Genomic DNA, 8,098 nt, shown 5'->3' on the forward strand with positions numbered 1-8,098 from the left:
AGCAACACGGACCTCACTCACCAAGGCTACAGTCCGGGAGAATGCCCCATCTGCCGGCCACTGAGCCCAGCGCTGAGCGCCTGATCTGGTCCTATTTCCGGGCGGTCAGCCAGCTGCTACCTGGTGGCCGGCTGACCACGCTGATCACTTTCACTGTGGAAGGGGCAGTGCTTTGTTCTTACTGGAATACACCCTTACTCTCAATATGGATTTGCCTTCTCAACTTGCAGTGCTTCTGCCAAAACTACCCTCCGTGGACTTACAGGGCGCCATATCCACTGCTGCGGACTTCCACCCAGCACTGCTTCTCATCAAGGAACTCACTTCATAGCAAAGAAGTGCAGCAATGGGCTCGTGCTCCTGGAAGTCACTGGTCTTCCCGTGTTCCCCGCGATCCTGAAGCAGCCGGCTTGATAGTGGGGCGGAATGGCCCTTTAAAGCCTTGGTTCCAGGGCAGCTAGGTAGCAGTACTTTGCAGGGCTGGAGCGAAGTCCTCCAGAAGGCTGTCTGAGCTCTGAATCAGAGTGGTGCCGAGCCTCTGACAGCCAGGATCCACGGGTCCAGGACTGAAGATGTGGAAATGGGAGCGGCACCACCCACTAGACCTCTCGTGACCCACCAGCAGAAGTTTGTTCCCTGTTCCCTTGACTTCACGATCTGTGGGCCGAGGGGTCTTACTTCCACAGGGAGGAAGGCCTCTGCTGGGAGACACCATAATGAGGCCATCGAACTGGAAGTTAAGACCGTCGTGCCGTTGCTGGGGCTCCTCCTGCCTCTGAAGCAGCAGGTGCAGGAGGCAGTGTTGGTGCTGGCTGGGGTGGCCCACCCTGAGCTCAAGGGGAACTTGGACTCCTACCCCGCAAGGGAGGTGGGGGAGAGTACGCCTGGAATGCAGGAGACCCCTAGGGCGTCTCTGGGATTAGTGTAGCTCATGAGAAACTATGACAGCCCCACCCAGGCAGGACTGCCAGTGGCCCAGCCCCTGCGGGAATGAGGGTTTGGGTCACCACATGAAGAACCATGACCAGCCAAGGGGCTCACTGAAGGCAAAGAGAATACAGAGTGGGTGGGGGAAGGAGGCCATTATGAATACCACCTACGATCGTGCGACCAATTATGGTGACAAGGACTGTTACTGTCATCAGCATTTCCTCCATATTTTGCTGTGAATGTGTATATGTGTTTTCCTTCCTCTCCTACGCCCTTATCACATAATGTAAGATATGTTGACTTTGCATCATGGCAGTTAAGTGCTGTTCATTCTACATCATGGTTTTAAGTTACAGGATATCAAGGAGAAGAGTAAACATGATTCAAGGACTTTACCTCCCCTCCTAGGGAAGGAGTTAGTGTTGTTCTGTTGTACGCAGGGTAGCTATCTCGTGTTAGGCAGAATTACGATCTTGTGATTGTGTATCTGGAGCTAAAGTGTGATTTTAGAAGGTTTGTATGGTGCCAGGTTGACAAAGATGGGACTTGTGATGGCTAGCTCTGTGTCCGCTTGGCTGGCCATGGGGTGCCCAGATTTAACATGATCTCCAAGGGTGACATGAGGGTGTTCCTGGGTGAGGTTAGGATTTGAATCAGTGGACTCGATAAAGTAAGTTGCCCTCCGTTCCGGGTGGGCACCTTCCAATCCACTGAGGGCCTGAACAGAACAAATGGTGGATGAAGGAGGAAATCCTCTCTGGTTTCCCTGCCTCGCTGTTGAGCTGAGACGTCTCCTACCATCTCTTCCTGCCGTCAGACTGGGGTTTACACCATTGGTTCCATGGTTCTGGGGCTTTCAGATTCAGACTGAGCTGCACCACCAGTTCCTTTCCTGGGTATCCAGCCAATTTGGCGGTTCCTAGTCTCCAAAATTAGGTGAACCAAGTCCTCATAACAAGTCCCCTTTTATATACACAATTATCCTACGGTTCCATTCCTCTGGAGAATACTAATAGAGATCCTTAAAGGAATGTTGGGCAAGAAATACGTGTCTATACACAGTCTTAAGCCTCACATCAGAATACATTCTGGATTTTGGATGGATGTGAGATTCAAACATATGCATACGTAAATGAAACAAAGTACTAAAAGGAAACAGTAGTAAATACTTATATAATCTTGAAGTTCTTCCTGAATATCACTCCAAAGGCAAAATCCACAAAAGTTAGCTACATTTTACTGCATAAAATGTAATTTCTATGTGGCCAATCAGAAAAATATATATTAGATACTAATAAAAAATCAAATAATTACCTCATATTCCAGGCACTGTCCTTAGCATGTTATTCACTCATTCAATCCCCATAATAAGCCTAAAGAATATTAGTTTTATAGATGAAAAAATAATCGATGAAAATTACAGATTTCATCTATAGATGAAAAAACAAAGCCTCTGGTAGGTGAAGGAATGTACCCAAAGTCACAGTTAGGAAGCAATAAGGCTTTGTGACCGAGTCTGAACTCTTAACCACAAAAGAACACACATCACAGACTGGGAATCTTGAGAATATTCTGTGAAATGTATACGGAAAGCAAAGATGAATATCTTTATGACTGTAATACACATAGGCATTCTTACCAATAAGAAAAAGACAAACACCTTAATAGAAAAACAAGCAAAGGAAGCAATTCAAAAGGCAATCCATAAAGGAAGTAATTCAGTCAATGCCTATAAAAAAAAAAAAAGGTTCCACCCCAACAGTTATCAGAGGCAAATTCAAACAAGGCACCTTTCCACGCTATCAAACTGGCTCTTTTGAATTTGTCTCCTTGGGGTAAGCGTTGCAAGTTGGGTTCTTTAGGAAGTGGTATGAGATGGAATTAGTGACAATGGGATTGTTTATTAGGGACTGGCCTTGGGATCGACACCTGTGGAAGGGAGGGGAGGGAAGCATAGGGCAGTGGGAGGAGGGAAACTACAATCCAGACCCAGTGGCGGTTCCTACAGGGTGTGCGGGACCTGGTATCATCCTCGAAGAGTTGTCCTGAGTTGGGTGGAGTTGGCTGACCTTATCACCCAACACGGATGTGTCCTGTCATGAGGCTGCCACGGGAAGGGTCATGACTTTGGGTGAGGTGGCTCTGCAGCTGAGCAATCCTTGAAGGGGCTGAGCTGAAAGCACTCCCAGCAACTGGGGCAAAGGTTCTTCCCAGAAGAGGGATCTGGGTGACTCATAACAATGATACAGTGAAATGCATATTAAAATCCTATTAAATATGCGACCCCTTTCTCCAAACTCCACAACAGAAGTTAAAAGGCTGCTCGAGTTCTCCAAGTTCTCCATCCTTCTTATAAGACCTCCATGTCTCCCTCCCTCACCTCCAGTCCCTGTTCTCACAGCCCAAGTCAGGGAGAACCTGGAGAACATGTGTGGACCAGAGGACCCCTTCTTCCTGGCTACCGAGAGGACTCGGAAATCCTACCACTCTTCCCCCATACACCAGCCACAATCTCAAGTCAAGTGTTTTAGCCTAAGAATGATGAGTTTCTCAAAGAACTCCTTAAATTATCATTAGACTACGGTTGCTAGAATGGACTCCTGTTCTCCCCTCTTCTTATTACCTAGCAGATGGTACCTCTTAAGAAAGATCAGATTAATTAAGTAGAAAAATTAAGGAGTTCTGTTTTCTTTGCACATCTGATGAATTGTGAGTGGTTTTGTGACCCTGCTACATGCACACATATGCACAGAATAAAAGATGACAGAATACAGACCAAAATATTAACAGTGTTTATGGATAAGTGAAGACATTAGGAGCAATTTTTTATTTCCTTCTTTATATTTTTGTTATTTTCTGATTCTTTTCAATGAGTATGACCTAATTTTATAATTGGAAGAGTATTTTCAATTTTAAAAGAAGATGGAAACTTTCACTCCCAAACAAGATGGAGTAATAGAGACTGGATTTACCCTCCTGCTTGAAAAAAACAAAATAAACTCGACCAAATACATGAAATCAGAGTTCTCAACTCCTTGGATTTCAGGCAACAAAACACTGTAATCCTTGAGAATGTGAAAACAACTGAAGTGAACTCCACAATTATGCCAGCTTACTTCCTAGAGAAGGTTTCCAAGCCATGGCACAGAGAGGGGTACCCAGGTGGAAAGAGACAGACTCCTTGAGTTGAGAAGACAGAGTTGAGGGCCAAGGGAGACTAAGATGGTAAGAACTCTTAGGACAGAATATGAAAGAAGAGAAAGTTGCATATAAACCAAACCCAGAGATCTGCAGAGAGTCTCCCTTAAGCATTCAGCAGGGAATTGATCAGCTCATGCTTCTGAGGAAATGACCCAAGGCTGGGGAAAGAGCCATCTGAAAGAATTAGTGGTGACAGTGCCTGGCATAGGGCTAGGAATAGTGTCTGTTCCAACCAGCCAGCCTGGAAAAGCTCCAATTCATGGGGCATTGATTAAAGTACTCAGGAAGATCTCGCCTCAGTAGGGGGAAATAATTAATCCTAGAATAAAAGCTACTATGCACTCATCTACCATATCATAAAAGCAAGCCCAGAAAGGATCAAACTGTATCTAAGCAACTTAACTGTATTCCAAAGCAAAGCTCAAGAATGTTTATAGCAATACAAAGTATCTAGCACTCAACAAGATAAAATGGACAATACCTGGCACCCAATCAAAAATTTCCAGACTTGGGAAAAAGCCAGAAAATATAAGGAGAAGAGTACTTAGGCAACTGAAATCAACTCAGAACTGAGATGTTAGAATTAGCAGACATTAAAACAGTTATTAAAACTGTATTTAAATATTATGTAGAGACATGAAAGACACACTCAAATCAACTTTTTAGGGATGAAAACTACAATGTGTGAAATAAAAAGAACACTGGGTGAAATTAATGGAAAATTGACATTTAAAAAGAAAAGATCAGTTCACTCAAAGACATAGCAATGGAAACTACCCAAAATAAAACACAGAGAGAAAAAAACACAATTTTCATGTGGGAAGAACATCAATGAATTGTGGGACAACTTCAAGTGGCCTAACATACATATCATTAGAGTCACTGAAAGACAGGAGATGTTCCAAAAATATTTAATAAAATAATGACCCCAAGTCTTCCAAATTTCATAACTATGAACTCACATATCCAGGAATCTCAACAAATCCAAAGTCCAAAGAACATAATGAAAACTCTATCAAAGCACATCATCATCAAATTGCTCAAAACCTGTAATAAAGAGAAAATCTTACAGCAACCAGAGGAAAATAAGCACAGCATGTTCGCAGGAACAAAAATAAGAATGGCAGCAGACTTCTTGCCGGAAACAATGCAAGCAAGAGGACAGTGGAGCAACATCTTTAAAGTACTGAAAGAAAAAACTGCCAACCTGGAATTCTACACCCAGCAAAACTAATTCTTAATGAAAACAAAATGATCAGATGTACATACAAGTTTAAAGAATTTATGAGCAGGTATGCATTCTAGGACATGTGAAAGAATGTCCTTTACACAGGAGGAAATGATATTAGACAAATATATGAATCTACAGAAAGAAATGAAGACTACTGGAAATGTTAATGATGTGGGTTCATAGTTAAGTTTTATTATCATTTAAACTACATTAAAATGTAATTTATTATCTAAGCAAAACCAAAATGATGTGCTGTGAGATTTTATAACATAGGTATAAATAAAACGTTTGACAACATAAAGACCATGAGGGGAGATTTGGTGGTATATTATTAAAAGCTTCTTATAATATATGTGAATATACAAGAGATAAAATCACATGAAGGTAGGCTGTGATAAGTTACATATGTACACTGAAAGCCCTAAAACAGTCACTAAGATAACAAAACAAAGGCTCATAGCCAAAAACAAATCAACAAAGGAATCAAAATGGACTTATAGAACCAGAAACCAACCCTAACAGCACCTTGATCTTGGGTGTCTACCTCCAGAACCTTGAGAAAATAAACTTCTGTGTTCAAGCCTCCCCCAGGCTGTGGTATCTTGTCATGGCCACTTGAGCTGACAAATACACCATCAAAACAGTACTTTGGGGAAAATTTATAACATTCATGCCTATACTGGAAAAGAACAACAACCTCAAATTGATGACCTCAGCACCTACTTTAAGAAACCAAAGAAGAGCACATTTAACCTAGAAAAAAAGGAAATAATAATGGTTAAAGTGGAAGTCCTCAAAACAGAAAAAACAGTAGATAAAATCAATAAAACCAAAAGCTGACTCTTTGGGAAGAACAATAAAATGAATAAGCCTCTTATCAGACTGCTCAGGAAAGAAGAGAAAAAGAAAGAAAAGAATGGGAAAGAAAGAAAAAGAAGGAAAGAAGAGAAAGAAGAGAAAGAAGGAAAGAAAAGAAAGAAAGAAAGAAAGAAAGAAAGAAAGAAAGAAAGAAAGAAAGAAAGAAAGAAAGAAAGAAAGAAAGGAAGGAAGGAAGGAAGGGAGAAAGGAAGGAAGGAAGGAAGGAAGGAAGGAAGGAAGGAAGGAAGGAAGGAAGGGAAAGAAAGAGAGAGGAAAAAAGAGAGAGAGAAAGAAAAAGAGAGAGAGGAAGGAAGGAAGCAAGAAACAAGAAAGAAAGAAAGAAAGACACAAATTACCAAAATCAGAAATAAGAGAGATGATATCACCAAAGACTACAAATATGAAAAGGATAAAGAGGAAACATTATAATACCTTTATGCCCAGAAATTAAATAATTCAGATAAAAATGCACAAACGCCTTGACTGACACAAACTATCAAAGTTGTCTCAAGAAGAAATAGATAACCTGATTAGGTTAATCTATTCTCTATCTACTAAATTTTTATTACCTTTATCTATTAAAGAAATGTGCTTATAGTGGAAAACCTTCCCCCAGAGAAAACCCCAGGCCCAGATGTCCTCACTGGTGAATTCAACCAAACACCTAAGGAAGAAATAATACCCATTCTCCTGAAACTCTCCCAGAAAATTGAAAAAGGGTATTTCCCAACTTAACACTCATAGAAGTTTTGTATTACAGAGAAGATCAATATTACTTTGATACTAAAACCAAGATATAAAGAAAAGGAAAGAAGAAAGAAAGGAAAGGAGGCAGGAAGGAAGAAAACTACAGATCAGTATTTCTCATGCAAAAAATTCAAAGACCAAACTCATAGGCCAAAAAACTCAAACAAAATTGTAGCAAATACAATCCAACAGCAAATGAATGGGATGGTCCATCGGGACCAGGTAGAGCTTATCCCTGAATATTAGTTATATTTTTGATACATGTGGCAACATGGATGAATCTCAAAATCATGATGCTGAGTGAAAGAAAGCAGACATAGGAAGGGTTCACACTGCGTGATTCCATTTGTATAAAATTCCAGGAAATCTATGTAATGTGTAGTAACAGAAAGCAGATCAGACTATGCTGTTCACCAGAATTTGACACATTGCAACCAACTATACTTCAATTAAATAAATAAATATAAATAAATAAATAAAACCACAAAGGTTAAGTAATAAAGATTTTTAAAAAAGAAAGAAAGCAGATCAGTGGTTGCCTGGGGGAGGAGCACCAGGGAAATGTGAGGGAGGATTCCTCACAGACACAGGAAACTTTGGGGGTGCCGGGTCTGCCTGTTCCCTGGATTATGGTGATGGCTTCACAGTTGTGTGTCTGTGTCGAAACATATCGAACTGTACACTTTAATTACATGCAGTTTATGGTATGTCACTGGATTAAACCTCAATACAGCTGTTGCAAAAATAATATGAAGACTCCCACACGTGAGGAGGTGCCCTTCCCTCGTCCTGCTCCCCTGACTATGTGCTCTTGAATGTTGATGCCCTGGACAGGCTGATGTTGAGACACCCACCCGTCCCCTGTCCTGAGGATGCCCGCCCTCTGAAAAGTTCAGCGTTCCCTGGGGGATGGGCTTGGGGCGGGGGACCCCTTGGGACCCAGCTGCAATTTGGTTTAAAAAGCCAGGGTCACTTGTTTGTAAGAGGCCCCGAGTGGAAGGCTGCCCTCCGCTCCTTGCTCCCTGTGCCTTCTCCTGGTGCTTTGCACTTCCTCCCAGACGGTGCTTTTTGGGTAGGAGGAGCCAGAGGAGGACAATGCTCAACAATAAAAGAAAGAGCTGCTTTCACGGA

This window comes from Camelus ferus, chromosome 6 (assembly GCF_009834535.1).
Source record: "Camelus ferus isolate YT-003-E chromosome 6, BCGSAC_Cfer_1.0, whole genome shotgun sequence".
NCBI classification, from domain to species: Eukaryota; Metazoa; Chordata; class Mammalia; order Artiodactyla; family Camelidae; genus Camelus; species Camelus ferus.